This window comes from Lithobates pipiens, unplaced genomic scaffold (assembly GCF_037356315.1).
Source record: "Lithobates pipiens isolate NorthernLeopardFrog02 unplaced genomic scaffold, aLitPip1_a1.2 Scaffold_22, whole genome shotgun sequence".
Classification (NCBI taxonomy): Eukaryota; Metazoa; Chordata; class Amphibia; order Anura; family Ranidae; genus Lithobates; species Lithobates pipiens.
The window spans coordinates 229,651,702-229,664,237 of record NW_027507784.1 but is presented as its reverse complement, the minus strand read 5'-3'; positions in this window follow the sequence as shown (position 1 = coordinate 229,664,237).

Below are 12,536 nucleotides of genomic sequence, written 5' to 3'. Positions count from 1 at the left end.
TCTTTACATACACATAGTCTCCTGGTTGTAGATCATGAGTACCTGTGACAGAATTAGGGTCTGGAAGAGAAGAATACACACTCTTGTGGATTTTAGTCAGACGCTGTTGCAACTGTATTACATACGTAGTTAACCTATCACATTGCAATTGCATACTTTGAGGAAAATATAAACCTAATCTAGGTGCACTTCCAAACAGTATTTCATATGGGGATAACCCTGTTTTTCCCGTTGGAGTATACCTTATGGAGAACAAAGCTAAAGGCAGACATTCTGGCCAAGGTTTATTTAACGCTTGCATAGCTTTTTGTATTTTCAGCTTGATTGTACCATTTACTCTTTCTACTGATCCTGAACTCTGTGGGTGGTAAGGGGTGTGGAAACTTTGTTGAACCCCTAACATAGCCATCACATTTTGCATTATTTCTCCCGTGAAATGTGTCCCCCTATCTGATTCTATTGTTTCTGGGAGACCAAACCTAGGTATCAGCTCAGTAATCAGTTTCTTGGCGGTGGCTTTTGCCGTAGCTGATTTACTTTCGGGCCAGCCTGAAAATAGGCAGATGCACACGAGAACAAATTCAAAGGGGCCGCTCTTAGGCATTTGTATGTAGTCAATCTGCAGTCTCTGAAAGGGATATTGGGCCCGGACCTGATGTTTACGTGGGGTTTTCACTCTCTGTCCTGGGTTATTAATCAGACAGATTTGGCATGCAGCACAGTAGTTCCTTGCAGTACTACTGAATCCAGGGGCTAGCCATCCTTGGCTTACAATCCTATACATAGAATTGGAGCTGACATGAGTGGGTAAGTGAACAGCCGCTGCCATTGCGGGGTATAGAGAAGCGGGTAGACATATTTTGTCTCCTTTTCTCCATACATTGTCAAGGCCTGGTGCAGCTCCCTCCTTAACCCAACGGTCCTTCTCAATAGCCCCTGCTTGTTCCTGTAGTTCGATTAGCTGCTGCCATGTGGTTTCGGGCATACTCACCTGTACCGTGGCTAAGGTCTCAGGGCTTACTTCCCCTAGAGCTGCCTTCTTTGCAGTTAAATCTGCAAATGCGTTTCCTTTTGCCTCAGTTGTTTTTGCGCTCGTGTGTGCCGCTATCTTCATGATGGCTACTCTTTTAACCTTTTGAAGATTGTTCAGGACTCTTTTGATTCCTTCACCATGTTTAACAGGTGTGCCTGCTGCTGTAAGGTAACCTCTAGCTTTCCATATGTGGCCATAATCATGTGCAACACCGTAGGCGTATGCGGAATCAGTGTAAATGTTCCCTTCTTGTCCCTCTAAGTGTTCTAGGGCTTTCTCTAGAGCGGTTAGTTCCGCTTCTTGTGCCGACATGTGTGCTGGTAGTGACTTTGCCTCAATTACCTGTGTGTCCGTTACCACAGCATAACCTGTGTGATATTTACCTTTGTCATCGGCAAATCTACTACCATCTATGTACAGTGTGTGTTCTGCATTTGCAATGGGTATGTCTGTGACATGTGGGAACCCCGTGGTTTCTTGTTCCATAAGTTGAAAACAATCGTGTTCATCAGATGTTATGTCATGAAATGAAAGTGTGTCAGAATCCTGAGTATCTTGTGCTGTGTCTACACCATTATCATCATTACTCCCCCCTGTCAAATCTGTCTGTAATGGTAAAAGCTGTGCTAAGTTAAAAGAAGTGCATCGCTGAAAGGTAACATTGGGGGGTAGGAGCAAGGTGCATTGTAGACGCAGCTGCCTTGCCATTGATATGTGTTTTGGCTGGACCTGTGACAAGATGGCGTGTATGTCATGTGTGGTATGTACCACTACAGGATTGTCTAAGACAATTTCTGAGGATTTGTCAATGATAATTGACACTGCTGCAACTGCTCGTACACAGGACGGTGATCCTCTAGAGACAGGATCGAGAGCCGCCGAGAAGTATGCTACCGGCCTTTGTTTGATGTGTTGTTGTGTCAACACCCCTGTTGCGTGTCCCGTGATTTCAGCAATGTACAAATGAAATGTTTTGGTATAATCAGGGATCCCGATCGCAGGTGCCGAAATTAGTAACCTTTTTAAGGTGCTAAAAGATTCATGACCTGCTTCTGTGAGTACATAGGGTACTATTTTCAAGCAATCATATAATGGCTGCATCAGAGAACTGGCATGTGGTATCCATTGTCTACAATATGACACTATTCCCAGAAACATACGAAGTTGCTTAAAGTTGCGTGGGATATTCATTTGTCTTATGGCCTGGACTCGGTCTTCAGTGAGGTGTCGAGTACCCTGGGATATACAGTGGCCCAAAAAGACAACCTTTTTCTGACATACCTGTAACTTAGTTCTATTCACCTTGCACCCTTTTTCAGCCAGGAATTGTAACAATGATAGAGTGGCTTTTAAACAAGTATCGTTATCCGGACAACATAACAATAGGTCATCTACATATTGCAACAATACACAAGTGTCAGGCGGTAGCCATTCCCCCTATTTTTACTTTTTAAGGTTTAGTCAGTGGGGCATCGGACAAAAGACCGTCATAACCACTTATGGGTATGGTGTCACGGGACGTCATGTGTGGAGGGACTACTGAATCAGACAACAGACTGCGTGACGCTCCTGTGTCAACCAAACAAGGAATATGTTTACCTTCCACCTTCATCAACATGTGGAGCATTTTGTTCTCTGATTCAGCTAGGACTGGGGCAAGTCATGCGGTTGGATCGTCCCTATCATTGGTACGCCTCTGTCTGTAGTCCCTCGTGTCTCTGTCCGTGTTTCCTTCCTGTTCGTCTTTTATCCTTTTCCTACAGTCTCTTTTTATATGTCCCACCTTGTTGCAGTAATAACAGGTAAGAGGTTTACGGGAGGAATTCCCTCCTTCATTGACCCGGGCAACAGTGTTAACTCCCGGTGTCCTTCTGGGTTTAGTTTCTGCTAAATCAGCCTCTATGCCTTGTGCTTTCTGCAACAATGTTCCTCTGTCCCGTATGGCTCTCCATTCGGGAGTACATGCCTTCAGTTTGTCACCTATTTGGGGTACTAGTCCTTCCATAAACTGTCGATTGAAAGCCCTAATGGTGACGGGTAAGGCTAAATCTAGACCTTCGTCAGCCATCATGCTTTCCATGTTGAGGTAAAATTCTGTAACAGTCTGACCTGGGGCCTGTTTTATGGGCGCTGTCGAACCCCTTTCCTGCTGTTTCCCTTGGCAAAATTCTCGTAACTGAGCAATAAACAGGGGTCTAGAGTCTATATGACGAGGGTGTATTCCTGGTGGATCTGTGGTAGGATCCCCATTCGGTCTAAGTGGGGTAAGTTTAGTCATGAATTGATTAAACATTGTCAGTGTCATTTTATGTCTACATATATCTTCCCCATCTTGCCAAGTTGCTTCATGTGTGTCTAGTAATTGTGTCACGAATCTACAGAATGCGGCAGGTTTTGCTACGGGATCAGGAGCATTCTGTATTAATGCCATAAGAGTGTCAGCCGACCAAGGTGTCCATGTCCTCAGAACGACTTGTCGGGTCACTGTAGGTGGCTGTCCTGCTTGACCCGCATTTGGATTATTTACTTGTATTACCCTAGTCCGACTATGGACTGGAGCTACGGGCTCTGGTCTTTGAGCGCCGCAATGCACACATTCCTGTGCCCAGTCTGTATTCTGGGTACCGCATACTCGGCATACCCATCCTCTTCCTCTTAAGGAAGGATAAAGTTTTGGTCTTTCATTACCTGGTGTGGTGGTGTTATAAGGAGGTGGAGTATCTCCCGTATTTACCCTATCGCCGGGAGCAGAAGGAAGACTTTTGTGTCGGACCTTCATATCCCATCCACCCTTTTCCTGACAATACTCCCATCCCTCCTCTTTAGCCCTGTTGGAAACCTTAATTAAACATTGTATTTGTGATACCCATCTGTTCTGCAGGACCTCCCCCTGTCTGTCTCTCTTTATATTCTCCCAACCTTCTACACTTAGCCCATTTTCTCCATCCATTCCAAATTTCTTGAGAATCCTATTTGTGCCTTGTGCCTTATCCTTCCCATACAACATTGTAATTATGTCTTTAACAGCATAACATTTCTGAGATTCCTCCTGGGGTTTACCATGTGTCTGGCCCATTTTGACAGTCCTGCCTAGGTGGCGTTTGGATCACTTACTAAGTGTCTCGTTGCCTTCTCCTCCTAGGGTGCCAAAATACTAAAAACCTCTCCTGGATGAGATTTCTGAAATCGAATTACCTTATATGCTAGCCAACTGACAAATATTATGACCAGACTGACAGCTACAACATATACAAGCATTCCCTTTTGGTGGCCAAACACATATGACTAGGTCTCCGGGACTTTGTGGAGACCTTTATTCCCTTCCCATTACCATGGAATCTCTCAGCATTCGTTTCTTATTCCTGCTTTATTGAGGCAGTCAGAACTTATACTTTCAACCCGTTTTTAGGCTCATGAATCAAAAAGCGTATATCAAACTTAAGTGTCGGACCCCCAAAGTACTCTTACGAGTTAAGGGCGCATTCCGTTACCCATTGGGATGATATATGTTTCAATTCACACCATACAAACAGGGCTTATCTCAGTCACAACAGACAGATGACAAGTAGACAGACAAGAAACAACGGTAACATAAGCCAAAATATTAAGTTCAAGGCCCGCTTACTACAGAGGTTGGTGTTTACCTGAAGAACAATTCAGACAGATCAGGTGGGCACAGATCTAAGAAGCACAGAGTTTATAAGAAAATAAAGCTTTTCTTACCTGCGCAGGATTTGTCTGTGGTTCTTGATGTGCCCGACCATTTCGTTCGCCTCTTGTAGTTTCTTTCTGCGGATCCCTGTTCGCGGCGCCAGAAATGTTAGGTGTGACCTCAACAAGTCACCTATTTGTCAGGTTATGTTACCGTTTCCCAATTGTTAGTTAGAGTTCTTATCTAAGCAAAGAGACACGGAGGTATTCAGTATTTCTGCTCAGAAGTCTGTGTTTAACTCTGACTCTCTCTGACTCTGAGCTCTTTATTACTTCTTTTATAGACAGAAAAGAGCAAACATCAGCAATGTAAAAAAACAACATTTTTGCAAAGAAAAGACAATTCTCCGGGTGTTATCAGCTGATAAGACAATCTTCTGGGCGTAGACTGCTTTTTAGGGCTGATGCGGCCTCTTATGCGTACGTGACTAAAGATGACGAGTCCTTATTTTACTGAGAAGGATAGAGAAAGACAAGTATTTAGTAAGACATATTGTCAACCATTTTGTTTAGACATACCTTAATCCTTACAAGAGAGAGAGAGGGACTGCGCTGGAGAGAGAGAGAGGGACTGTGCTGGAGAGAGAGAGAGGGGGGTGCGCTGGGAGAGAGAGGGGCTGCGCTAGAGAGAGAGAGGGGGGCTGCGTTGGAGAGAGGGCTGCGTTGGAGAGAGAGAGGGCTGCGCTGGAGAGAGAGGGGGGCTGCGCTTTAGAGAGAGAGGGGGGGGCTTTGCTTTAGAGAGAGAGAAGGGGGCTGCGCTTTAGAGAGAGAGAAGGGGGCTGCGCTTTAGAGAGAGAGAGGGGGGCTGCGCTTTAGAGAGAGAGAGGGGGGCTGCGCTTTAGAGAGAGAGAGGGGGGCTGCGCTTTAGAGAGAGAGAGGGGGCTGCGCTTTAGAGAGAGAGGGGGGCTGCGCTTTAGAGAGAGAGAGGGGGGCTGCGCTTTAGAGAGAGAGAGGGGGGCTGCGCTTTAGAGAGAGAGAGGGGGGCTGCGCTTGAGAGAGAGAGGGGGGCTGCGCTTTAGAGAGAGAGAGGGGGGTGCGCTGGAGAGAGAGAGAGAGGGGCTGCCCTGGAGAGAGAGAGAGAGGGACTGCGCTGAAGAGAGAGAGAGAGAGAGAGAGGGGCTGCGCTGGAGAGAGAGAGAGAGAGAGAGAGAGGGGCTGCGCTGGAGAGAGAGAGAGAGAGAGAGAGAGAGAGAGAAAGAGCTGCACTGGAGAGAGAGAGAGAGAGAGAGAGGGCTGCGCTGGAGAGAGAGGGGGCTGCACTGGAGAGAGAGAGAGAGAGAGAGAGAGAGAGAGAGGGCTGCGCTGGAGAGAGAGGGGGGGTTGCGCCGGAGAGAGAGAGGGGGGGTTGCGCCGGAGAGAGAGAGAGAGGGGGTTGCGCCGGAGAGAGAGAGAGAGGGGGTTGCGCCGGAGAGAGAGAGAGAGGGGGCTGCGCCGGAGAGAGAGAGAGAGAGAGAGGGGGCTGCGCCGGAGAGAGAGGGGGCTGCGCCGGAGAGAGAGGGGGCTGCGCCGGAGAGAGAGGGGGCTGCGTTGGAGAGAGAGGGGGCTGCGTTGGAGAGAGAGGGGGCTGCGTTGGAGAGAGAGGGGGCTGCGTTGGAGAGAGAGAGGGGGGCTGCGCTGGAGAGAGAGAGAGAGGGGGGGTGCGCTGGAGGGAGAGAGAGGGGCTGCGCTGGAGAGAGAGAGAGAGAGAAGGGGGCTGCGCTGGAGAGAGAGAGAGAAGGGGGCTGCGCTGGAGAGAGAGAGAGAAGGGGGCTGCGCTGGAGAGAGAGAGAGAGAGGGGGCTGCACTTTAGAGAGAGAGAGGGGGGCTGCGCTTTAGAGAGAGAGAGGGGGGCTGCGCTTTAGAGAGAGAGGGGGGGCTGCGCTTTAGAGAGAGAGAGGGGGGCTGCGCTTTAGAGAGAGAGAGGGGGGGTGCGCTGGAGAGAGAGAGAGGGGCTGCCCTGGAGAGAGAGAGAGAGGGACTGCGCTGAAGAGAAAGAGAGGGGGTGCGCTGGAGGGAGAGAGAGGGGCTGCGCTGGAGAGAGAGAGAGAAGGGGGCTGCGCTGGAGAGAGAGAGAGAGAGAAGGGGGCTGCGCTGGAGAGAGAGAGAGAGAGAGGGGGGCTGCGCTGGAGAGAGAGAGAGAGAGAGAGAGAGAGGAGCTGCGCTGGAGAGAGAGAGAGGGGCTGCGCTGGAGAGAGAGAGGGGCTGCGCTGGAGAGAGAGAGAGAGAGAGAGAGAGCTGCGCTGGAGAGAGAGAGAGAGAGAGAGAGAGAGAGAGAGAGAGAGAGAGAGAGAGAGAGAGCTGCGCTGGAGAGAGAGGGAGGGAGGGGGCTGCACTGGAGAGAGAGAGAGGGAGGGCTGCGCTGGAGAGAGAGAGAGGGGGGTTGCGCCGGAGAGAGAGAGGGGGGGTTGGGCTGGAGAGAGAGAGAGAGGGGCTGCGCTGGAGAGAGAGAGAGAGAGAGGGGGCTGCGCTGGAGAGAGAGAGAGAGGGGGGCTGCACTAGAGAGATGGGGGCTGCGCTTTAGAGAGAGAGGGGGGCTGCGCTGGGGAGAGAGATAGGGGGGCTGCGCTGGAGAGAGAGAGAGAGAGAGGGGGGCTGCACTGGAGAGAGAGAGAGAGAGAGGGGGCTGCGCTGGAGAGAGAGAGAGGGGGGGCTGCGCTGGAGAGAGAGAGAGAGAGGGGGGGCTGCGCTGGAGAGAGAGAGGGGGGGCTGCGCTGGAGAGAGAGAGAGAGAGGGGGGTGCGCTGGAGAGAGAGAGAGGGGCTGCCCTGTAGAGAGAGAGAGAGGGGCTGCCCTGTAGAGAGAGAGAGGGGCTGCCCTGTAGAGAGAGAGAGGGGCTGCCCTGGAGAGAGAGAGGGACTGCGCTGGAGAGAGAGAGAGAGAGAGGGGGCTGCGCTGGAGAGAGAGAGGGGCTGCGCTGGAGCGAGAGAGAGAGAGAGAGAGAGAGGGGCTGCGCTGGAGAGAGAGAGAGAGAGAGAGAGAGGGGGGCTGCGCTGGAGAGAGAGAGAGAGAGAGAGGGGCTGCGCTGGAGAGAGAGAGAGAGAGAGGGGCTGCGCTGGAGAGAGAGAGAGAGAGAGAGAGAGCGAGGGCTGCGCTGGAGAGAGAGAGAGAGAGAGAGGGCTGCGCTGGAGAGAGAGGGAGGGAGGGGGCTGCACTGGAGAGAGAGAGAGAGGGAGGGCTGCGCTGGAGAGAGAGAGAGAGGGCTGCCCTGGAGAGAGAGAGAGAGGGGGGCTGCCCTGGAGAGAAAGAGAGGGGGGCTGCCCTGGAGAGAAAGAGAGGGGGGCTGCCCTGGAGAGAAAGAGAGGGGGGCTGCGCTGGAGAGAGAGAGGGGGGCTGCGCTGGAGAGAGAGAGAGAGAGAGAGAGGGGGCTGCGCTGGAGAGAGAGAGAGAGGGGGCTGCGCTGGAGAGAGGGGGGCTGCGCTGGAGAGAGAGAGAGAGGGGGGCTGCGCTGGAGAGAGAGAGAGAGGGCTGCCCTGGAGAGAGAGAGAGAGGGGGGCTGCCCTGGGAGAGAAAGAGAGGGGGGCTGCCCTGGAGAGAAAGAGAGGGGGGCTGCGCTGGAGAGAGAGAGAGAGAGGGGGGCTGCGCTGGAGAGAGAGAGAGAGAGAGAGAGAGAGGGGGCTGCGCTGGAGAGAGAGAGAGAGGGGGGGCTGCGCTGGAGAGAGGGGGCTGCGCTGGAGAGAGAGAGAGAGGGGGGCTGCGCTGGAGAGAGGGGGGCTGTGCTGGAGAGAGAGAGAGGGGGCTACGCTGGAGAGAGAGAGGGGGGGCTGCGCTGGAGAGAGAGAGGGGGCTACGCTGGAGAGAGAGAGGGGGGCTGCGCTGGAGAGAGAGAGGGGGCTGCGCTGGAGAGAGAGAGGGGGCTGCGCTGGAGAGAGAGAGGGGGCTGCGCTGGAGAGAGAGAGGGGCTGCGCTGGAGAGAGAGAGGGGCTGCGCTGGAGAGAGAGAGGGGCTGCGCTGGAGAGAGAGAGGGGCTGCGCTGGAGAGAGAGAGGGGCTGCGCTGGATGGAGAGAGAGAGGGGCTGCGCTGGATGGAGAGAGAGAGGGGCTGCGCTGGATGGAGAGAGAGAGGGGCTGCGCTGGAGAGAGAGAGAGAGGGGGCTGCGCTGGAGAGAGAGAGAGAGGGGGGCTGCGCTGGAGAGAGAGAGAGAGAGAGAGAGAGAGAGAGGGGCTGCCCTGGAGAGAGAGAGGGGCTGCCCTGGAGAGAGAGAGGGGCTGCCCTGGAGAGAAAGAGGGGCAGCCCTGGAGAGAGAGAGAGGGGCTGCGCTGGAGAGAGAGGGGGCTGCGCTGGAGAGAGAGAGAGGGGGCTGCGCTGGAGAGAGAGAGAGAGAGAGAGAGAGAGAGGGGGGCTGCGCTGGAGAGAGAGAGAGAGGGGGGGCTGCGCTGGAGAGAGAGAGAGAGGGGGGCTGCGCTGGAGAGAGACAGAGAGAGAGAGAGAGGGGCTGCCCTGGAGAGAGAGAGGGGCTGCCCTGGAGAGAGAGAGGGGCTGCCCTGGAGAGAAAGAGGGGCAGCCCTGGAGAGAGAGAGAGGGGGTGCGCTGGAGAGAGAGAGAGGGGGTGCGCTGGAGAGAGAGAGAGAGAGAGGGGTGCGCTGGAGAGAGAGAGAGGCTGCCCTGGAGAGAGAGAGAGAGAGAGAGAGAGAGAGGGGGGGCTGCGCTGGAGAGAGAGAGAGAGAGGGGCTGCGCTGGAGAGAGAGAGAGAGAGGGGCTGCGCTGGAGAGAGAGAGAGAGAGGGGCTGCGCTGGAGAGAGAGAGAGAGGGGCTGCGCTGGAGAGAGAGAGAGAGAGGGGCTGCGCTGGAGAGAGAGGGGCTGCGCTGGAGAGAGAGAGAGAGAGGGGGCTGCGCTGGAGAGAGAGAGAGGGGGGCTGCACTAGAGAGATGGGGGCTGCGCTTTAGAGAGAGGGGGGCTGCGCTGGGGAGAGAGATAGGGGGGCTGCGCTGGAGAGAGAGAGAGAGAGGGGGGCTGCACTGGAGAGAGAGAGAGAGGGGGCTGCGCTGGAGAGAGAGAGAGGGGGGGCTGCGCTGGAGAGAGAGAGAGAGGGGGGGCTGCGCTGGAGAGAGAGAGAGGGGGGGTGCGCTGGAGAGAGAGAGAGAGGGGGGGTGCGCTGGAGAGAGAGAGAGGGGCTGCCCTGTAGAGAGAGAGAGAGGGGCTGCCCTGTAGAGAGAGAGAGAGGGGCTGCCCTGTAGAGAGAGAGAGGGGCTGCCCTGTAGAGAGAGAGGGGCTGCCCTGTAGAGAGAGAGAGGGGCTGCCCTGGAGAGAGAGAGGGACTGCGCTGGAGAGAGAGAGAGAGAGGGGGCTGCGCTGGAGAGAGAGAGGGGCTGCGCTGGAGCGAGAGAGAGAGAGAGAGAGAGAGGGGCTGCGCTGGAGAGAGAGAGAGAGAGAGAGAGAGAGAGAGAGAGGGGCTGCGCTGGAGAGAGAGAGAGAGAGAGCGAGGGCTGCGCTGGAGAGAGAGGGAGGGAGGGGGCTGCACTGGAGAGAGAGGGAGGGAGGGGGCTGCACTGGAGAGAGAGGGAGAGGGAGGGCTGCGCTGGAGAGAGAGAGGGGGCTGCCCTGGAGAGAGAGAGAGGGGGGCTGCCCTGGAGAGAGAGAGAGAGGGGGGCTGCGCTGGAGAGAGAGAGAGAGGGGGGCTGCGCTGGAGAGAGAGAGAGAGAGGGGGGGCTGCGCTGGAGAGAGAGAGAGAGAGGGGGGCTGCGCTGGAGAGAGAGAGAGAGAGAGAGAGAGGGGGGCTGCGCTGGAGAGAGGGGCTGCGCTGGATGGAGAGAGAGGGGCTGCGCTGGATGGAGAGAGAGGGGCTGCGCTGGATGGAGAGAGAGGGGCTGCGCTGGATGGAGAGAGAGGGGCTGCGCTGGATGGAGAGAGAGGGGCTGCGCTGGATGGAGAGAGAGGGGCTGCGCTGGATGGAGAGAGAGGAGCTGCGCTGGATGGAGAGAGGGGGGCTGCGCTGGAGAGAGAGAGAGGGGGCTGCGCTGGAGGGAGAGAGAGGGGGCTGCGCTGGAGAGAGAGAGAGGGGGCTGCGCTGGAGAGAGGGGCTGTGCTGGAGAGAGAGAGAGGCTGCACTGGAGAGAGAGAGGGGTTGCGCTGGAGAGAGAGAGAGGGGTTGCGCTGGAGAGAGAGAGAGGGGCTGCGCTGGAGAGAGAGAGAGGGGGCTGCGTTGGAGAGAGAGAGAGGGGGCTGCGTTGGAGAGAGAGAGAGGGGGCTGCGTTGGAGAGAGAGAGAGGGGGCTGCGTTGGAGAGAGAGAGAGGGGGCTGCGTTGGAGAGAGAGAGAGGGGGCTGCGTTGGAGAGAGAGAGAGAGAGGGGGCTGCGTTGGAGAGAGAGAGAGAGAGGGGGCTGCGTTGGAGAGAGAGAGAGAGAGGGGGCTGCGTTGGAGAGAGAGAGGGCTGCGCTGGAGAGAGAGGGGGGCTGCGCTTTAGAGAGAGAGGGGGGCTGCGCTTTAGAGAGAGAGGGGGGGGCTTTGCTTTAGAGAGAGAGAAGGGGGCTGCGCTTTAGAGAGAGAGAGGGGGGCTGCGCTTTAGAGAGAGAGAGGGGGGCTGCGCTTTAGAGAGAGAGAGGGGGGCTGCGCTTTAGAGAGAGAGGGGGCTGCGCTTTAGAGAGAGAGAGGGGGGCTGCGCTTGAGAGAGAGAGGGGGGCTGCGCTTTAGAGAGAGAGAGGGGGGTGCGCTGGAGAGAGAGAGAGAGGGGCTGCCCTGGAGAGAGAGAGAGAGAGGGACTGCGCTGAAGAGAGAGAGAGAGAGAGAGAGGGGCTGCGCTGGAGAGAGAGAGAGAGAGGGGCTGCGCTGGAGAGAGAGAGAGAGAGAGAGAGAGAGAGAGAGAAGGGGGCTGCGCTGGAGAGAGAGAGAGAGAGAGAGAGAGAGAGCTGCGCTGGAGAGAGAGAGAGAGAGAGAGCTGCGCTGGAGAGAGAGAGAGAGAGAGAGAGAGAGAGGGGCTGCGCTGCAGAGAGAGGGGCTGCACTGGAGAGAGAGAGAGAGAGAGAGAGGGCTGCGCTGGAGAGAGAGGGGGGCTGCACTGGAGAGAGAGAGAGAGAGAGAGAGAGAGAGAGAGAGGGCTGCGCTGGAGAGAGAGGGAGGGAGGGGGCTGCACTGGAGAGAGAGGGAGGGCTGTGCCGGAGAGAGAGAGAGGGGGGTTGCGCCGGAGAGAGAGAGAGAGAGGGGGGTTGCGCCGGAGAGAGAGAGAGGGGGGGGTTGCGCCGGAGAGAGAGAGGGGGGGGTTGCGCCGAAGAGAGAGAGGGGGGGTTGCGCCGGAGAGAGAGGGGGGGTTGCGCCGGAGAGAGAGAGGGGGGGTTGCGCTGGAGAGAGAGAGAGAGAGAGAGAGGAGCTGCGCTGGAGAGAGAGAGGGGCTGCGCTGGAGAGAGAGAGGGGCTGCGCTGGAGAGAGAGAGGGGCTGCGCTGGAGAGAGAGAGGGGCTGCGCTGGAGAGAGAGAGAGAGAGAGAGGGGCTGCACTGGAGAGAGAGAGAGAGAGAGAGAGCTGCGCTGGGGAGAGAGAGAGAGAGAGAGAGAGAGCTGCGCTGGAGAGAGAGGGAGGGAGGGGGCTGCACTGGAGAGAGAGAGAGGGAGGGCTGCGCTGGAGAGAGAGAGAGGGGGGGTTGCGCCGGAGAGAGAGAGGGGGGTTGGGCTGGAGAGAGAGAGAGAGAGGGGGCTGCGCTGGAGAGAGAGAGAGAGGGGGGCTGCGCTGGAGAGAGAGAGAGAAGGGGGGCTGCGCTGGAGAGAGAGAGAGAGGGGGGCTGCACTAGAGAGATGGGGGCTGCGCTTTAGAGAGAGAGGGGGGCTGCGCTGGGGAGAGAGATAGGGGGGCTGCGCTGGAGAGAGAGAGAGAGAGAGGGGGGCTG